Below are 18,617 nucleotides of genomic sequence, written 5' to 3'. Positions count from 1 at the left end.
AAGGATCCACTCGCACCAAAGTTTGGGGAATTATTTTCCCCAGCAGGCTCAGYGTTTTCCAGCTCATTTTACACCTATCAGTAGGGCTACATTTCCCTGCTCTGCTTGAGAAGAGCAGCTGGAAAGCAGTTGGAAATGCTGCACTGAGTTCATGAGGAAAACAAACAGAAATCAATGTTTAAATCCAAAACGCCCTGGTAAATCACACTAACACACGATTTCCTATTGCCAGCAAACATTTCAGACAGTTCCAGCTAAAGCACGGGAATGATTCAGGTAGCCAGGGCATGACAAACGTGAAGGATGGCTCAGAATGAATATGTGAGCAGGATATTTCTGCTAAAGCGATCAGCAGTGTGCTGGTATTTAAATCACATTAAGATTTCAAAAGCATCAGTCTATCACGCAGCTCGTGTCACTCTTTCTCACAGCCACGAGGTCCAGAAGCCTTAAAATAAAACCCCGAGCCCCCCAGAACACCACAGAGCCCCTCAGCGTGGAACAAGCGCTTGCTAATTGTGGCAAACTGATGGACAGATCAATTAACCAGGCGAGCAAAAGCTCGGCAAAGCCTCTCGCTTTGAGGTTCGCCTGCTCCTGACAATGATGACTTCAGATGGAGAGCGAGCACGAGGGGCAGCTGGATTCTTTAAAACAAAACACAACCAGAACCGCTTTCAGATAAGCATTTCGTGGAAAGAGAGAGGGGAGGGGGAGAGGCAAACAGAATAGATCCCAAATGCTCGTATTTTTTAAGTTTTCACGGCTGCTCTTGTGAAACAGAGGGGGTCTCCGTGTCTCCCTGTGTCTGGGCAGGGAAAGGGACTTCGGGGCGTGGGTATCCCCGTGTTGGGGCTGGCTGTCGAGCAGCAGCCCGGGGAGCACTTGCTAGTCTTCCCGAGATCTGCCCAGTCACATGTGCTGGCTCCTGCGCCTTGTAGAAGCAGCTGGAAAAGAGGGAGCCAGCCGAGCCGCCTCCATTAGGAGCCACCGCTACACAAAAGGAGAAGAGGAAACAAGCCGTCGGCCACCGGAGCAGCCGGCAGGAAAGGACTGATGTCCAGAGCCACGGGGAGCGCAGGGCAAGTGGGGAAAATCACGATGGAAATGAAAACTGCTCCGCTGTCCCCCAAAGAGACTCGATGGCACCTGCCTGACAGGGACACGGTGGTCACAGCCCGCCCGGCATCACATCCTGCAAACCATCGGGAACTCGACGGACTCACCCGCTCAACCCTCAGGAGAGGGGATCATCTCCCCGTTCGGGCGTGGGGAGCCCCAAAACACCAAACCCAGACAGCTCGTCCTGTGCCAACTCCTGGCCGGGCAGCGCCGGTTCAGCTCCGGCATCCGGAGGGGCCGAGGACAGCGGCTGCTTTCCCTGGGAATCGCCCCCGATCCGGCGATGCCGAGGCCAGCGGCCCCTTGGGCAAGGAGTCCCCCAGGGCCGCGAGCCCCGCGACTACCCCGGGCCCCCCCCGCCCGGCCCGGCCCCGCCGCCTTTGTGCTGCCCGAGCGGCCGGGGCGGAGGAGCCCGGGGGGGTTCGGCGGGGCCGATCCGGCCTCGCACCGGTGGGACCGCGCGGGGTAACGGCGGCCCGGCCCGGCCCATCCGTCGCCGAGCCCGCCGTACCCTCCCGGCGCTCCSCCGCCGCCGCTGCCGCCGCGGAAAGTTCCCGGTGGCCCCGGGTACCCCCCGCCCCTCCAAACCCGGGGGCGGTGGCACCTGCTCCCGGCCCGGCGGAGTTCCCGGGGGCGGAGGAACGAGGCGGCGCCGCGGGGACCGCGTGTGGACTCACCGGGAGGCTGCCGCAGGCCCCGGGGGGGAGAAATCCAGCGGCGGGAGCGCCGCGAGTCCCGAGCTCCGCGCTGCTGCTGCGTCAGCGCCGCCGCCTCCTCGGCTGCGGGATGGGGACGAGGCGCCACTGCCGCCGCCCGCCCCTGGCCGCGGGGCGTCGCGGAGCGGGCGGGCGGAGGCCGGAGCGGGCGGCGGAGAGGCCGGGAGGGGCGGAGGAGGGGGCGGAGGAGGGACCGGAGGAGGGACCGGGGGCGCCGCCGCCGCCGCCGCCGCCGCCGCCGCGAACTCCCCGCAAGCCGCGAGCGCCTCCGGCCTCCTTCCTGCTTCCTCGTCCGTAGCCAATCGCCGTGCGCCGCCCGCCGCTCGCCCCGCCGCACCGGCCAATCACCACCGCCTCTCCTCTCCGCGCCGGCCAATCGCCGCCGCGCCCGCCCCCGCCCCGAGCCCCCCTCAGCGCCCCCCCCACTCCCCTCACGGAGCCCCTCACACCGCGGCCGCCTCGCCCGTGGCGCGGGATAACCGGGATAACCGGGAAAACCGGGATAACCGCGCCGCCGGGACTCCGGGACAGCCCAGATGGCCGCGATTCCCTTACTGGACGGGGGCGTAAGGCGTCCTCGCGCGCCTGTCAAAGACTCCCCCGTCGGTCCCTCAGAAGCGCACGGGACGCCCTCACACCTCCCGGGTGTGCCCGGCGCATCCCGGGGGCAGCTACACTTAAACCGAGCCCTGCATCCAAACTCTGGGAAAGTTGGAAGTCCCAGGGGTCCGGCCGGAGCTCCGCGGAGAGCTGCCAGGGAGGAGAGGAACAAGGCAGAGCGGGTTTGAGCGCCCGTCATTCCCACCCCGAGATGGACACGGGAAAGGCCACCGACCCCCCTTGTGTGTGATGGCTGCCCCTGAACAGCCCTGTGAGTCAGCACCAGGGGAATATCCCGTTGCATTTTAGGGGGAAAAAAGGCCAACGGGGAATTTTCAGGTGTCCCAGAGCTTCCCCACAGAACCTGTCCTCACTGGGACGCTCAGGTGTCCATGGGTTAAGTGGTCTTACCAATAGATGAGACATGGCAGCAATGAGAACATTAGGAAAACTCCATATTTCCCTCAAAAATTKGGTTTGAAGCCCTAAAGCAGACCCAACAAGCCTCGAAAGTTACTTAATCAGTATCTTTAGCAGTACCACATCCCCATCACTGAAGCCTCTCCATCAGCTGCAAAATAGGGCTTTTCCATTGAATCATGGACTCTCCTGAGTTGGATCCACAGGAAACCAGCCCCACTCCTAGTCCTGTGCTGGACAGCCCCRAAATCCCACCATGTGTCTGAGAGTATTGTCCAGATGCTTTTTGAGCTCTGTCAGGCTTGGAGCTGTGACCGCTTCCCTGGAGAGCCTGTTCCAGKGCCAAATCTGTCCTATTTCTTTTAAACTTGGAGAACAGCTGGGAAGGAATTGGCACGTGGAACCCATGGGGCTCCAGGAGATAGATAGACAATAAGGGTGAGAYCCTGATGGTCTGCTTGAAATTCAACTAAACTGCAGGAGACCTAGGAGCCTGAAATACTTCCTGCCTTGTTCTGGTGGTCCTTGATCCCTGGTCCACAGGGATCTTGTAAACAAGAGCAGGATGAAGCACTGGTATGATTTTTGCAGGATCCAGATGTTACACAGAGAAGATTGAGGGAAAATTGAGCTATTTGGAGACACTGATTCCTGAAACAAATACCAGTCRTTGGTGATGGAGCAGGGAAAAATGAATAACCTTACAGCTACACCCCCAGAAGCTCTCAAGGTGCAGCAGGACAGCTCTCCTTAAAAGCTYTCTGATATCCTTTATGAGTTGGACTTGGATGGTCCTTGTGGGTCCCTTTCACTTCGGGATATTCTGTGATTACCCCATTTCACTGCTTCTCTTAGGAAACACAACCTTTGGATGAGACTTTTCCAGGCTCTATAATGCAGCTGGACATCACTAAGAGCCACTCTACAAGCACAAATGTTCTGTCTCCTCAGACCAGAGCTTCTCACCACCTGAAAAGGAAAGTCAGCTCATATTGCTGCCAAACTGTTCCCTAAAAACAGTATTTTATTGGAGCTCTTCCCTCTGCTGTGAGCCACAGGAATAGGAGGGAAACCACAGYGCTCTGACAACAGATTGAATTCAATTTCAGTGTTACACAGAGCACACTTACTCCAGTTGTTAGATATGTYCAAGTGGCTTCCAAAATCTACCACCTCAGACTCCTTAGCTGAACAGAGTGATATTTGGAGTGGAAAAGTGAAGAATCTGGGAATTCTGAAGTTCTGAAGCCACCTTGCRTCTCAAGCAATAAACCTACAGTGTCACGGTGTTCCAGAGGGAAACACTTGGGCARAATTCATGCTGAAGTTTGATGACAAATGTCATTTAACAGCTGCTTTTTGGGGAAAGTGGRGGTGAGGCCACCTTCATTCTTCCAGGTGTTTGGAACAGGACAGGTTGAGGATGAGGAACTGTGTGCTCCAGAGCTGCACTGGAGTGGAAAGCAGAGCCATCTGCAGAGCTCCTTCTCTCTTGAGAAACTAATTTATTCTGAAGTGGGGCCTTTCCTCGTCTCTTTCTCAGAGGGGTGAGGGGGAAAAATGGGAAGTTAATTGCTGATTCCAGAACAATATGTCTGTGTGTCTGCCGGGCTCCAGCCTGTCAGGTGGCAACACAGCCGAGACGCAGAGTTTGGGCTTTTTCTCCCCTCATTAACTGAAAAGAATGAACCGCCAAAGCCCCGACATGAGATCTTCCTACCCCAAATTCTGGCCTGTTTTATGGGAAAGGGATAACATACTGGGCTATAGACTGCCCGAGCAGCAGCAGCTTTGTCCCCAGCTCACACTTCAGGCTGTGGCAGCACCTTGCTGAGGTTGGACCTGTTGGTAAAAGGGGTTGTAAAGCCCCATGGCTGTGGGGAAGCTGGGCCAGGAACCAGCAGGGATTAAGGGATTGTCCCTCATTGCACCCATCTCCACTGAGGTATTGGGGTGGGACAGGCACACACAGCTGAACCAGCGCTAAAGGGAAAGAAGGAAGAAGAGGATTTCATYGTTAACACAGGGAAAACAAGGAAAAGGATCTTTGCGTTTTCTAACTCTGAGTTTTGGGAGTAAAAACTTAAATTGTCCCTCAGGAGAACAGGGAAGAGCCCCAGCACCTCAGTGGGGGTCGGGCTGGCAGAAGGGTGTTTGCACTGCATACCCCAAAGCACGCTCAGAGCTCTCTGACCTTCAGGAACAAATGTGGTGAGTTTWAAAAAGTCACAGAAAATCCAAGAAGAGGAAAAATCCCCCAGCAGTTCAGAAAGGACAAAGAAAGGGACCCTGCAGCTCTSCTGTCTGTGCTGGCAGGAGAATGGCAGTACCTCTTTTTAACCCAGGTGGGGAGGCAGTGCATCCCTGAGAATGCCAGAGCTTCCTGCACAGCCATAAACCGATGGAAAGCTCCCATTCCACCAGCAGCTCGCAAACAGGCATGGGAGCTTAAGCAACAGCCTTAATCCGAGTAAGCTCCCACACTAGGAGCAGCAGTGCSGAGGATCCTGCACCGACTGGTTCCTCGGCCGGGCCTCAGGGAAGGACTTGGCTGCAGGGAAGAGCTCGGCACATCTGTGAGGGGGAGGATGGCCAGCCCCACCTTCCCAAACAGCCTCGTGGCCGCACATGGGGATAAACCCATCCTCGGATCTCTGCACTTGGGTCTTTATGTGGTCTGGCTGCAGTGACAGGGCTGGGTCAAAAWGTCTTTCATTCAGCACATCTCAGCTGCATCCCACCGGGATCCTGCCTTTTCCAGGCATCTCCCCCACCAAGAAACATCCCCAAATCCAGCTGTGTGATCCCACCCCACCTGATGTCTCCACAGAAAAGATGCCCTGGCTTGCTGGCAAAGAGATGAGTTTTGGTAGTCCCTTCCTTCCTCCTTTTCCTTCCCCTTTCAGGGTTAACCCAGTAACTACAAAAGGCTAAATGAATCCCTGGTGGAGCTCCATGGACTGACTTGGAATTCTRTTACACCAAAAAAGCAAATTGGCTGTGAGTGTTCAGGTCTGCAGCAAACCAGCTGTGGTTACACAGTCAGCTTCCTCTGAGATTTCTGTTTAAACATCAGAATTTGCTCGGTTTTAGCTGGGTGAAATATTGCACTTTTTCCACTGGAAGAAGCCAGGAGGGATTCAGGCTGGAAGAGGGGTCTCTGCCAGCACAGAGGTGTCAAGCAGCCATCTCATAACCTATCGGGAAAAATTCTGATTACTCTATTTGTGTCTCAGGGAATCATCTGCAGCTTTTTGGTGCTGTTGCTGTTACAAAGGTCATATTTATCATTTATTTTAATGTATTTTAGTTTTAGAAATGTTCATGCTGTTTATATCCAGTATTGTCTACGAAGCAGCAGTGCCAAGGAAGTTCAGCAAACAAAAGGCGATTGCTGTGTTCTATTTCTTATTTCACCTCTCATCTTAACACTTTAGAGTGTTTTAGTAAGGAATATATAATAGATATAATATATATAATTTATTGATGGAGGGAAAAAACAGAGGGACAATGTGAAGAGCCCAATGGGGACCAGCACAGTCAGGAAATGAGACTGGATTAAATTAAAGYAAAAAATCACAGGAGTAAGAGTTAAGAGCATCTCTGAGTGTTGCGGTGGAGCGAGGTGGATGTGTGTGCTTCAGTATATTGCAAACTCAGGATTAAAAGCAAGGACTCTGCTTTATGAGCTGGGTCGTGGCACAGAGTGACAAACTCGYGTACACAGGAAGGATAAATGTCCTGCCTCGCGTTCCCAAGGTAGCCATTCTTTTATGAAGTGTGATTCACAAAACCAGGGAGGCTGCAGGATCACAACACAAAACACATGTCCCAGAAAGTCAGGATGGGAAAGCAAGCAGCAATTATGGGACCATCTGTGTTGTGGGATGGGGCTGCAGCGGAACCAGCACTGGTCCTTCGCCCCACTGCGGGTTGTTGGGCTGGGGCAAACACTTCAGCTGTGGTCAGCTTGGGAAAATCAGTGGGAATAAACCCATGGCTGCTTGTACAATTCCTTGCACAGAATTAATACAGGAAAAACCTAATAAGAAATCCCGAAGGAACCGCTCAGCCAATCTGCATTTCCAGAGGAAACAGCTGCATCAGCAGGAAATCTTCATCTCTTTTGTGTCCCTCAGGTGGGTGGGAGCTTGTACMAGCACAGGGWCATGGGGACAGGGACATTCCTCAGTGGAGGAGATGTGTCAGCTCCTTCATACTCCTGCCAGTGCAAAGACACAGGCACATTCCTATTTTTCTATGTGAAAATGTCACTGCTGGGTGTTTTACCCTTTTCTTGTCCCCAGTCTACCAAAGATGCCCAGCACCCTGAGGCCCACCCAGAGTCCCACTCAGAGATGTTTTCTGCCCTGAGGGTTGTTTTTCATTCCTCACTTTCAGCAGCTGGAGTAAGCTCAGCACAAGGAGGGACTAATATCTCYGTGGGCTTTTTGTGGGACATCAGGAAAAACTCCAAGGTCTTCATTAAGACARTAACAACATCTCAGAGTCAGGGGAAAATACACACACACATCTGTTAACTTCTGCCTCACCCCAGGGGTCTGGGGGGGGTGAATTTGGGCTCAATGCTCACAGTCTGAAGCTGCTGCATCTCCATCCCTCATYGGCTGTACATCAGGCACCCGGCAGGAATGTTTGGAGTTTCCCTGTGCAAATCTCCCTCTCAGGGATATGGGTTAGTGGTGGCCTTGGCAGTGCCGGAGGAAMGGTTGGACTTGATGGTCTTAAAGGTCTTTTCCAACCTAAACGATTCCATGATTCTATGATAATCCTATTAGCATTAACATGGGCTGTGTGGCTAAATCCCCACATTCTGCACAGAAATTGAATCCCTGAGGGGTTGGCTTAAAATAACAAATACTCAGAAAGGCAGAGAAGGGAGCAAAGGAGGGGTTGTCCAGTGATGGTGTCTCCTATGGGAAGTAAATCAAGTAGYGTTTAGGGATTTAGAGCTGCTGGGGACAGTCTGGGCTGGGAATGGATCTGGAGGATGTGCAATTAGCTGGGGAAATWGCTGTGCCCTGGGTGGGCAGCACCTCCTTAATTTCCCTTCCCACATCTTTTSTCACTTATGTTTGATAGCACTGAGAGAGGAAAAGAGAAGGAAAAAAAAAAGAAGGATCAGCCCACCATTTCCTCCTGACTTGGAAACACAGAACAGGTTTTCAGGGATATGGGCTGCACAGGGCTGTGATCATCGAGCAAGTGGTGGTGTTGTGGGGTGAGCACAGGAAAACCCTGGTGTGGAGACACCATAGCTCGGGAGGAACAGCCATACTCAAAAAGATGGAAAACAGGCAGARCCACCACGGCCAGTGATGGTGAGTCCCCATCCAATGGCAGTCTTTCCATGGCATGGAGTGAGGGATGACAAGGGTGCAGGACAATGGGGTAACTGCCGCAGAGGAGGATGTGGGTCCCCTGGCTGCGAGTGGCCATGGCCCTGGGCTCAGCCACAGGCTTATCCCAATGTCCTGGCTGCTGCAGATCTTGCAAAAATAGTTATTAACCCAAATATCCTCATTAGATCCTCACGTGAGGACTTGTACTCCACCAACCAAAGTGTTCGTGCAGTGTGAAGATTTCTGGGTTTTTAAGATATGAAAGTGCCTGGAGTAARAGGAACTTTAATTCAGGGGATCCCAGATGATAGTGATCACTCTTGGCCTCACATTTAATGAACGGTTTATTGGACAAGAAGTGTCCATGAAGTGAATTGGTGGTGGTACAGTCTTTCTCCCATCCCAGCTCAGAAACCYGCAAGGGGTTTATAACCAGCTTGGAAACCAACAAAACTTTAACGAACTGGGTTGTTCATAATGTTTGGACAGAGCCTGGGATCAAAACCCATTTATTCTGCTATTACTATTCATTATTCCCTCCAGTGGTACCCTGGATGTTTGAGCTGGGATCTGCTTAATCCYGTAAAGCCCAGCTTCTCCTCGTGCCAGAACAGGGAACAAAGTCATAATTCTCCCTTTGCAGCCTCCCAGGCTGTTGCCATGGGAATGATGCAATGTTCCCAATTCCTGGGGGTGCTCTCCTGCCAGTTCAGGTAGGACAAGCTCCTTTCCTAAGGGAAGAGTGCCTGGATTGAGTGCTATGCTTTGACAATTAGCAAGGGAAGTTATGGATCACTCCATCAAAGTGATGGTTCCACACTGGCAGGGGACCYGCTTTTGGAATTGGAACCCCTGGGCAAGCCTGGCTCACTGGGGGTACCTGGAAGTGCTGGATCTGTACCTTGGGCTCCTCAGGTACCGACTGTCCAGCTGGGTTTGTCCTATTTACAGCCTTCCTCACTATTGCCCATCCCTATCTAGGTCCCGTTCTGCTGTCCCCAGCTCCTTGCCTCCAGCTGACACCCCAAAACAGACTTGCTGCCCAGGAACCCACCCTGGGGCTCCTCGCAGCCCTGAGTCTGTGCCTGGGCTTAGGCAGGATCTGTTGGAGACTTCTGAAGCACAAAAATCCCTGAGTGGTGCTGAGGATGGATTTGGGTGTGAGGGGCTGGTGGGGTAAGAACTTCCCAAACTCCACCTGAGAACAGCAACCCTGATAATCCTCTTAATTCCATTACTGTGGTCAGAGATTGCCCCAGCCCTGCCTTATCCCCAAAAGCGGGAGGAATCAGGGCACTGGTCTGCTCAGAACACTGCTATAGGTTCCAGCCAGCTCCCATCCCATAAAAGCACCTTTCCACATTCATGGAAACTTGGAAATAGCCCTCTGAGAATCCAGAGCTGTATAAACTTTCAAAGCTAAAATGGGGAACAAAGTAGGTCCTGATGGGATCGTTGTCCAAACCTGGGGAGACAAAACTGAGCAAAGTCACCCTCTTTCCCTTCCACCCCCCCCCCACCTTGTTTTCCTTCTAGAAACCAAATAMAATTGAAGTCCCAAACCCTTGGAGGTGGCTCCTCCCTTCCTCCTATGCTTGAGATTTCAAAATCTAACCTGAAAATTCCATCATTGCATGTTTACTCCAATGCCTTGCCTTAAATTTGTGTGCGGATGGATCATCTCTGYCCCAAACCTCACTGCTCTGTTCTCTGGCACGTTATAACCTGCATAGCCCTGGACTGCYTGGATTGGTGCCTCCTGACCCAGCACTGAAGGCTGGTGGTGTCTAGGGAAATCCTTCCTGCTGCACAGGGATGGGATTTGAAAAGCTGATCGGTCCCTCTCTGTAAAACAATACCCTTGATCCAGGGAGACGGAATGCAGGGGACCAAACGGGAGGAGGGAAGCCCCTCAGAGCCCYGCCAAGACTGGAGCTTGGCCATGCTTGGGGGAGAATTTTCCAGCAAGCTGTGCATCACAGTGGGTCAGTGTCCAGCCCAAACAGCCTTGTTTCCTTCCAAAAATGTCAAACAAGGTCTAAAGCCTTCCTGAAGTCAGGATATATCTCATTTGTGGCTGCTTCTTCATGCCCACATCCAGTTTCCTCAGCAAAGAGGGGAATTCAAGGAGTTTGATGTGATCTCTGTATGACAAACCCACGCTGGCTCTTTTATCACCTGGTTATCTGTCAGGGGCTTCACTAGATCTAAAGCCCCCTGTACTCCAGAAGCTTCCCAGGCATTAAAGCACAGCCAAGCACTAAATAATCCCCTTGGTCTTCCTCTTAACACTTAGGAAGAGGAGTAGGGGTTGATCTCCTCTGTGGGACAGGATGTCTGATGGCTCAGAAATTGCTGGATCCTGAAACTCTTACCATCATCAGCACCAGATCCAGATCCAAAGGCACAGAGGTCTCAATTCTCTAACTTCCCCAGACAGCCCCCTGCCCTCCCTCCTGCTCCTCTATCCCTCTGACCCAGCTCTGCGCGACGAAGGAAACTGGGTTAATAGATGAAAGAGGAATTGCTAAAGCAAATATTTTCTTTCCAAAGCTCTCTCATTAGCTATAAACACAGGGAACTACTGCGGATAACCAACGTGTTTTAGAGGGTTGTGGCTCTGTGGCGAAAGCAGGGATTTCTGATGGGGACACATGGATTTCTGATTTTTTCTTCAAACCAGCATTGCTCAACCCTGCTTTGTAGCCCATCCCTAGGGCTGGAGAGGGAACTGTAACATGGCTCCAGCGTGGTTCCTTCTTCCCACAAGCACAGYCAGGATGGAGGATATCGTTAAATCCTGATAATCCAAATTTTGCAGGCAAAGATGTCTTCATGAACCTTTCAGGGACATATCACACTTCAAACAAACCCCCTCACCAGAAAAAAATTGTGGCAGCAACACAACCCGAGGAGGAATGAGCACAAGRTGCTCCCCTTACTTTAACATGCACCCAAGAGCAGTGGGGATGTAAAAATCCCACCAACCTTTTGGAAAACGTAACAAAAATGTGATTTGAACACCTGAGTGGCATTAAATCCCCAGGAGCTCTCCTGGCGTCTCTCTTCCTGAGCTGGAACCGACTCACCAACCCGACTTTGCCGTGATTATAATCCTTAATTTCTGATTTTGCCACCTGCACTATGTTTCATGAAATTTTAAAGATAATGCTCTGCCAAACTGAAATGGCAGTGGAGCAGATGTTTAAGTGCAGCCGAGGATGAATAAATTATGGGTCTTGTGGCTGTACGGTGAAGAAGGGAGAGGGTGGATGGCTCCAAATAGGGAGATAATTGATTTAAATGACATTGTCTGCTGGCGTCACCTGGGATCAGCTCTTTGGGCACAGGCAGAAGAAATGCAGCAATTAAAGACACTGGTCTGAGGACAGCAGTGACTTGCCTCCATGCAGGCTGTGCTCAGCCTCTTCTTTTTGGCTGTTCTGTGGCTTTTTTCATCTCTTTATCCCACCTCAGTATCAGGCAGGGAGAGGAAAATGATGCTGATTTTGGTCTGAGTCCACCTGCAGCAGAAATGAGCCCATTTGGGTTATCTTGGGGCTCTGTGAGGGAAAGGAGTATGTTGAGTATTGGAAACACTTTAATCCCACAGAGAAAATAATGATTAATAATCAYTGATAGTTAGACACCAAATCCAGATCCAGAAGCACCAAACTGTGTTTTTTAATCACAAGATGGRTCAAAAATGATGGTGACTCAGGAGMTCACAGGATTTTTGCTCTTCTCTGCTACAGACAACCCTGGTGACCTTGGGCAAGTTACTTAACCCCTCAGTACAGCCCAGTCCCTTCCAGTGGGGAAGGTGCTCAYCTGGCAGGGGTAAAGAAATTCCCTTGGCAAACCCACAGCTGCCATGGAAGAAAGGATTCCCTGGAATCCCAAGAGTTTACTGATCCATGAGCCCTCTCTTCCTAAGGGATGCTGGTCCTGCCCTGTGCCCTTCCCAGGACCTGGGTTTTGGGGGCTCTCACAAACCACAGCCCAGAGGTGGGACCTGCCTGAGCTCACAGTGTTTTTTTGCATTTCCCCAAAATCAGATTTTTTTTGCAACTCAAAACAGCCCTGATGGAGCGTGTTGGCTTTTCAAACACCTGTTAGTCTGTGGCTCCTGATGGCTTCCTGGCATGAGCTCCACGCCAGAGCAYAGCCTCCCTCCAGTGCACCTAGGCTCAGGAGCAAAGGCAAACCAAGCAAAAAGCAGGAGGCAAAGGATTCCTGCTCTGAGGATGTTCATCTCCAGCCTGTCCTGGGATTGGGGCAGAGGAAGGGGATCCCAAGGTGCTGCCAGCAGCAATTCTGGGGATTTGGGGTGCTGAGGTTCTGACCTGTGTGCAAAGGAGGMGAGGCAAAAWGGGCTTGATCCTGCCTATGGCTCCYRCAAGATGTTGCCACRGAGAAAATAAGAGATGAAAGGGGTTTTCTAAGAGCAAAAGCACCTGTGGAAGCTGCAGAAGGACTGCCAGTTTTCCAAGACACGCTGAATAAGTGTACAGGAGGGTGGCAGCTCCTGTGCTCCGTGATGCAGCTGTCTCTGTGGGAGAGAAACCAGTGGCAAGTCCCAGGCGGAYACTGGCTCTTCCCGTGGGCACAGGGATCCCTGCAAAGGGAGTGACGTCCCATCTCAGCAGGCATGTGAGAGCCAGGGCTGTCCCCAGAGAAGGAGATGGTCCCCATAATGATTGAGGAAAGACCATATCAGCTTGAGTTCTGCACACCCTCATGGTCCCATGAGGAAGCTCTGCAGAGCTGCATTGGAAACGCTGGCTCTTGGGAACAACAGCCCCAAGCGAGCGTGTTCAGGACCGATGTGACACCAGCTCCTTGGGGAAGCAGGGCCTGGGGGARCTGCACAGAGGCTCCCAGTGCTGGAAGCTTCAGCTGCGCCCAAGCAAAAGAAATCACCCCTGGGGATCTCCTGAGCGTGTCTGGTCGGCAGGGATGGGRTCAGGCCACCTACTCCACGCAGCTCCCTCTCCTCATGCCAGCAGGAGCATCCGGGCGCTAAATCACGGTAGGGATCCTGCTGGACTGCAAAAATATCCATTTACTTTTCTCCTCTGCGTTGGGCTGACCAGGCAGCTACCACTCTTTCCTTCAGACCAATGCTGAGCTTCTTTTCCCTCCGGAGAAGCTCCAAGCTCTGCAACAAGGCACRGAGAGGACACAGGGTGTTTCCTAATGCCCCTGGCACAGGTTGGCTCGTGGGGAGAACATCAATCCAGTACTGCTCCCTTTGCCCTGCAGACACCTGGGGCATGTGGATTATTTCCATCCCACCAASAGCTGCAGGAAAACATGCTCACTCCAGCCTCTCTTATGGGAGGCACCTGCAGCAGAGGGCTGCAAAAGCCCTTTCTGGGCAGTCCCAGCTGTGCCACCAGACAGCCCCATGCAGAAGGGGGCTGTGCTTATGCCAAGCGACTCAGCCCACTGAGACACCCTCCAGAAACTCCCTGTTCGCTCTCTGCCCTGCCCCATGTGGGCAGTGCTAGGGACAGAAGTGATGCTCAATGGATATGCTGAGCAGGGTGATTCAGTGCTTGTTGTACACCCCAGAGAGATCAAGGTGCCTCAACACCTGTGGGTGACAAMGCTGGGTGATCCAAGTGCCACTCTGATCCTTGTCCTGCAGGGCACRTCTATCTGACTGTCATTGTCCCTACCAGGGCAATGAGGGGCTGTGAGCAGGAACAGCAGCAGCAGAGAATGAATCCCAGAATTATTTAGGTTAGAAAAGATGTCCAAGACCATCTAGTTCAACCGGGGACCAATCCCCACCTTGTCCAGAGCACTGAGTGCCAGGTCCAGCTGTTCCTTGAACACCTACAGGGATGGTGACTCCACTACTTCCATGAGCAGCCAGTTACAATGCTGGACAACCCTTTCCATGAAGAATTTTTTCCTGAAAAGTGCCCTTCCTCCTGCCTGGGGGACAGCAGTGACCAAGGTGTCCTGCAGCAGTGCTACCTCAGTTTCAGGTTTGGTGGGGACATCATCCCCTGCCSATTGGGGCAGCTCAGGGCTGGGAGAGCTCATGCTCTTCAGAGGTTCAGGATCATCCCCCTTCTCCTGGCTGCCTTTGGAATGACAGAYCCTCAGGCAGACCCACACCTCCCGGTCTGCCCGGAGCTCCACGTGCCAMGGGGGAGCCGGCTGCTGTCCCCCCACGGCCGGCTGCCTCCTCCCGCTGGCACTGGGCCGCCTGCCATTCCCTTGGGCGRGCACGCTGCTCCAGTCTTTTTTCCCCCATTCAGGCTGACAACTGGGCCTCAGCATCAGCTGCTTGTTGCTCAGCATCAGCCTTTCAGCAAACAGCAGGTGCAAGCGGGGCGACCCTGGGCTGCGCTACAGTAATCCTGCAGCCCCCCCCCGGGCCTCCCTCGCACAATATTGTCCCCTCGGCTCAAGAATGTTTTTGTCTCCCCTTCACAGTTGTGAATTCTTGTATAGATTGAAAAGAAATCTCTTTCTAATCTTCCTGCAGGGCCGTGGCTGGGAGGAGCGGGTGCCTCGCTGCGAGGGGAGCGTGGCCGGCCCAGCTGTGCGGGAGGAGCGGGCAGCTGCCGGGCCGGACGCAGGGACACAGCGATCGGCCAGGGAGCAGCGATCGCGTCCTCTATGCCTGCAGCAGTGACAGCGGATACGTGTGGCTCCGTGGGCTCTAACTCCACCCTGGGAAAGAAACCGACTCATCGCCCACATGCRGGAACACGGAGGTGACACAGCAGCAGGTCCCTGCTCCGGCAGCGGTGTGGAACTGCAGCGAGCGCTGCCTGGAGCTCCGGGGAGGYTGAGGCAAGCGGGAATCTAAACACACAGAAATTTTGAATAACACATCGCACTGGGCTGCAGGAGGGAGGCAGGAGCGGGAGGGAGGCTCGTGRGCAGGGACGGAGCATCACCGCAGGGCTTGGCTTCAGCACATCTCTGYGTAGCGAAATCAGGACGCGATGACACTTTCGTTATGTGTCACCCTGTACTGAWATTGCTCAAAGCCCAGCATGGGAGGGAAGCATCATCCTTCCCACGGGTTACTAAAGCCTCCCTTCCYCGCATGGACCAGCTCCACAGGCAAGAAACCACATCCTCTGTCCCACATACACACGAGCACACACTGCCCTGMAAGCGGGGTGGGGGTTCCTGCCCTCCCCTGGGACAGGCAGTGGGACAGAGCAGGGGACAGGGGCTCTACAGCGAGCTCTTGAGTCATCCCACAGCAATGCAGTAGGCTGGGAATCCCATCTGGCAGTCCCAGCAGGATCCACGACATCTTTTCTGGGAGTCAAACCACTGCACCCAGGTCCCTGAGGAGGGTCGGGGAGAGCCATTGCCTTGCCTGAGGCCCTGTACAAACACAAGTTCCTCTCCCACATCCTGCACCTCTCGGTGTGGTTTGACATCGCTTGACAAGGCAAGATTTGCTTTAACCACAGCCCAGCCCCACGATGGGGCTGTGGCTCCCTGGCCCAGCTGCCCGCGAAGACCATCCACAGCAGTTTTACCTCACAGACAGATTTTGACACCGTGTCCCTGGTGTGTTCATACAGCAAAGAGCTCCCTCACACTGCGGGCAGCCCCRCAAGCACAGCCTCTCTTTAAACTCAAGCTGTGTCCAAAACTGGAAGGAGCTGTGGTCCCTTCTGCCCTGAGAGGCACGAGGCAGAACACCGGGGATCCCAGCCCATCTTCCCCACCATATCTTCCATTTCCCTTGAGTTTGTCGATCAAACACTGGCAGTGCCCCAGCTCAGTGCAAGGCCAGCTTTTCTACCACAAGCTGATCATCGAGTCCARCCTGTGCCCGATGCCCACCTTGTCACGCAGCCCAGAGCACTGAGTGCCATGTCCAGCTGTTTCTTGGACACCTCCAGGGATGGGGACTCCACCACCTCCCTGGGAAGCTCCTTCCAATGCCTGATGGCCTTTCTGTAAAGGAATTCTTTATAGCCAACCTGAACCTCCCCAGTGCAGCTTAGAGTACACCCTCTCTCCCTGTCACTAACTGAACCTCATTCCAAATCCCAGACTACTGAAATAAATTCTCTATTACCTTGTMCTGGGTTTGGATGGCCAGGTGTTGGTAGCCAGGGGACTACAGAGGTGGCTTTTGTGAGAAGCTGCCAGGAGYTTCCCCCACATCCAGCAGAGCCCATTCCAGGCAGCTCCAAGGCTGAGTCAATCAGGAATGGTGATAACCATCCTTTTAATAATGGTGATAATCTGGGATAACACATTTAAGAAGAAAAATACAGTTCATATGCAGATTATTATTGGGTCCAGAGGAGTGGCGTGTGAATATGTGAGAGGAGCAGCCCTGCAGACATCCACGTCAGTGCAGAAGGAGGGGCAGGAGCTGCTCCAGGTGTGAGCTGAGATTCTCCTAGCCCATGGAGCAGGTTGTCCCCTGCGGCCCAGGAAGGGTCATGGGTGTGCAGAGATCCACTTGCAGCCCATGGAGGAGCCCACACTGGAGCAGGGGGATGCCTGAGAGGAGGCTGTGAACCCATAGAGGCCTGTGCCTGTGCAGGGATCTGCAGACCCATGCAGAGAGGAGCCCACACTGGAGCAGGTTTCCCAGCAGGAAACCCATGGGGAATCCACCCTGGGGCAGGCTGTGTCTGAAGGACTCTGTGATTCACAATGAARCGGTTCATGGAGAACTGCTGCCCACGGGGTGGACTCACTGGAGAAGTTCATGGAGACCTGTMTCCTGTGGGAGGGATCCCACACTGGAGCATGGGAAGGATTTCAGCTCCTCTCTCTGACAGAAACAACTTGTGATGAATTGACTGTAACCACCGTTCCCATCTCCCTGCGCTGCWGTGGGCAGAGGAGATAGAGCTGGAAGGAGGGAATGGTGGGGAGAAGGTGTTTTWAAGGTTTGCAYCCAGCCAGGGCAACCCAGTGCATATCTTCATGAATAATTCCCTGTACTCTCCATGACTTCTCTGCTCAGTGGCCAGCCAGCTGCAAACACGGCAAGGATCTTGAAAAACGGGGAAGATGCAGCACATCAGCCCTGCCACCAGCCAAAGGCTGTCAGGCCAGGACAATTTCCATCACATATCCACAGCAGACACGGTTCAGACCATATCCAGAGGCACGGCCCCCCGTGTTTTCCTTGTTAGCTCTGCTGCTCTCCAGAGGAGGCCTGAGGCACAGCCTGCATCAATCTCCAAATGCATTTCTTTTAAATGAGAAGTACAGGGAAAAGCTGCAGATGGGAAGAAGGAGAGATAGGCAGGGAAAGCAACACCKTGGCTGCTGCCAGCCTGGATGAGCTTTGGTGGGTACCAGAGGCTGCATCTCCCCTCTGCTGGGACATCCCAGGAGCACAGGCCACAGGAAAAGCTTATTTTATTAGTACAGTATAAAGATTAACCCACTTCCACCCACAAAAGCTCTCCCATCCCTTTCCCAAGGCAGCTGCTGTGGAAGCAGTGAGACTTGAATAACACAGACCTGCTGAGGATTTATGAATCTCTCCCTGTTCCTGTCCCGAGATTTGATAGATATTGATTCATTTTACTTTCAACTCCAAGGTTCTGATAAGCCTGGAAAATGAAGGCATTATTTATTATGTGTATTAAAACTAGGCCTCTCCAGTGCTGAAGGACAGGTTTAAAAATTTCTGCGTTCCTTCCAYCTTAGAAAACCTATTTTTAACAATCTGAATTCTCACACCATCCTGTCATGGCTCCGACACTCCCTAGAAAATGTCTCTGGCAGGGATGGATCTTAACAGTGATCCAGGAATCATTTTGTAGTAAAACATAAATGTATGGTCACATAACTAAATTCTTACATACATGTACAGCAATGCACTGAGTGTTTCCCATATGAAGTGGACCTCAAGGTTCACTTCCACAGCATTTTCAGATGCAGCTCAACCAGATATTCCCAGCAGGGAATCCCTGTCCACCCTCTATCCAGAGATTTAGGCTGAAAATTAAACCCTGGGACACTTCCTGAGTGACAGCCACCCACTGAGGTTGAATAAATATGAAGTTTTGGAGGAAGGTGCTACCACCAGGACTTTAGAAGGTCTTTCTGGCTCTTTGTGTGACTTTTACAAACTTCTGGCGACCTACCTGGCAGTTCCGGAAAACTGTCATCAATTYCTGGCATTTTTAAATTCTGTGTTAGTCTACTGTCACCTGGTATACACAGGTGTCAACTGCAACCAAAAAAATACACACTTGAAGGAGAGTTTTGTTAAAACTGCTGGGAGCTGCCTACATGGCAACTGTTTAATTAACTGTTCAATCACATTTCCAGCAGCTCTTTTGTTTCCATTTGTGATTAATGCTTAAAGGCTGGCAGGATGCTCCGCAATTTCCTCAAAAAAGCTGAATAAGCCCCAATTTGCTGGATA

At 52.7% G+C, this 18,617-nt stretch overlaps 1 protein-coding gene across 1 annotated transcript in view; it reads right to left on the bottom strand.

Annotated features, from left to right (window-relative positions):
• The window catches only part of BAHD1 (bromo adjacent homology domain containing 1), a 34,623-nt gene extending 32,568 nt beyond the window's left edge, over positions 1-2,055 (bottom strand). The window contains exon 1 of the mRNA XM_057382620.1: positions 1,800-2,055. The gene's annotated coding sequence lies outside the window, so the exon portion shown is untranslated. The remainder of the gene's footprint in view (positions 1-1,799) is intronic.
• Between the last annotated feature and the right edge of the window lie 16,562 nt (positions 2,056-18,617).

Source organism: Malurus melanocephalus, unplaced genomic scaffold (assembly GCF_030028575.1).
Source record: "Malurus melanocephalus ecotype Western Australia unplaced genomic scaffold, MMel_1.1 scaffold_577, whole genome shotgun sequence".
Lineage (NCBI taxonomy): Eukaryota > Metazoa > Chordata > Aves > Passeriformes > Maluridae > Malurus > Malurus melanocephalus.
Note: the sequence above shows the minus strand (reverse complement) of the source record. Positions and strands in the feature narration are given on the sequence as shown.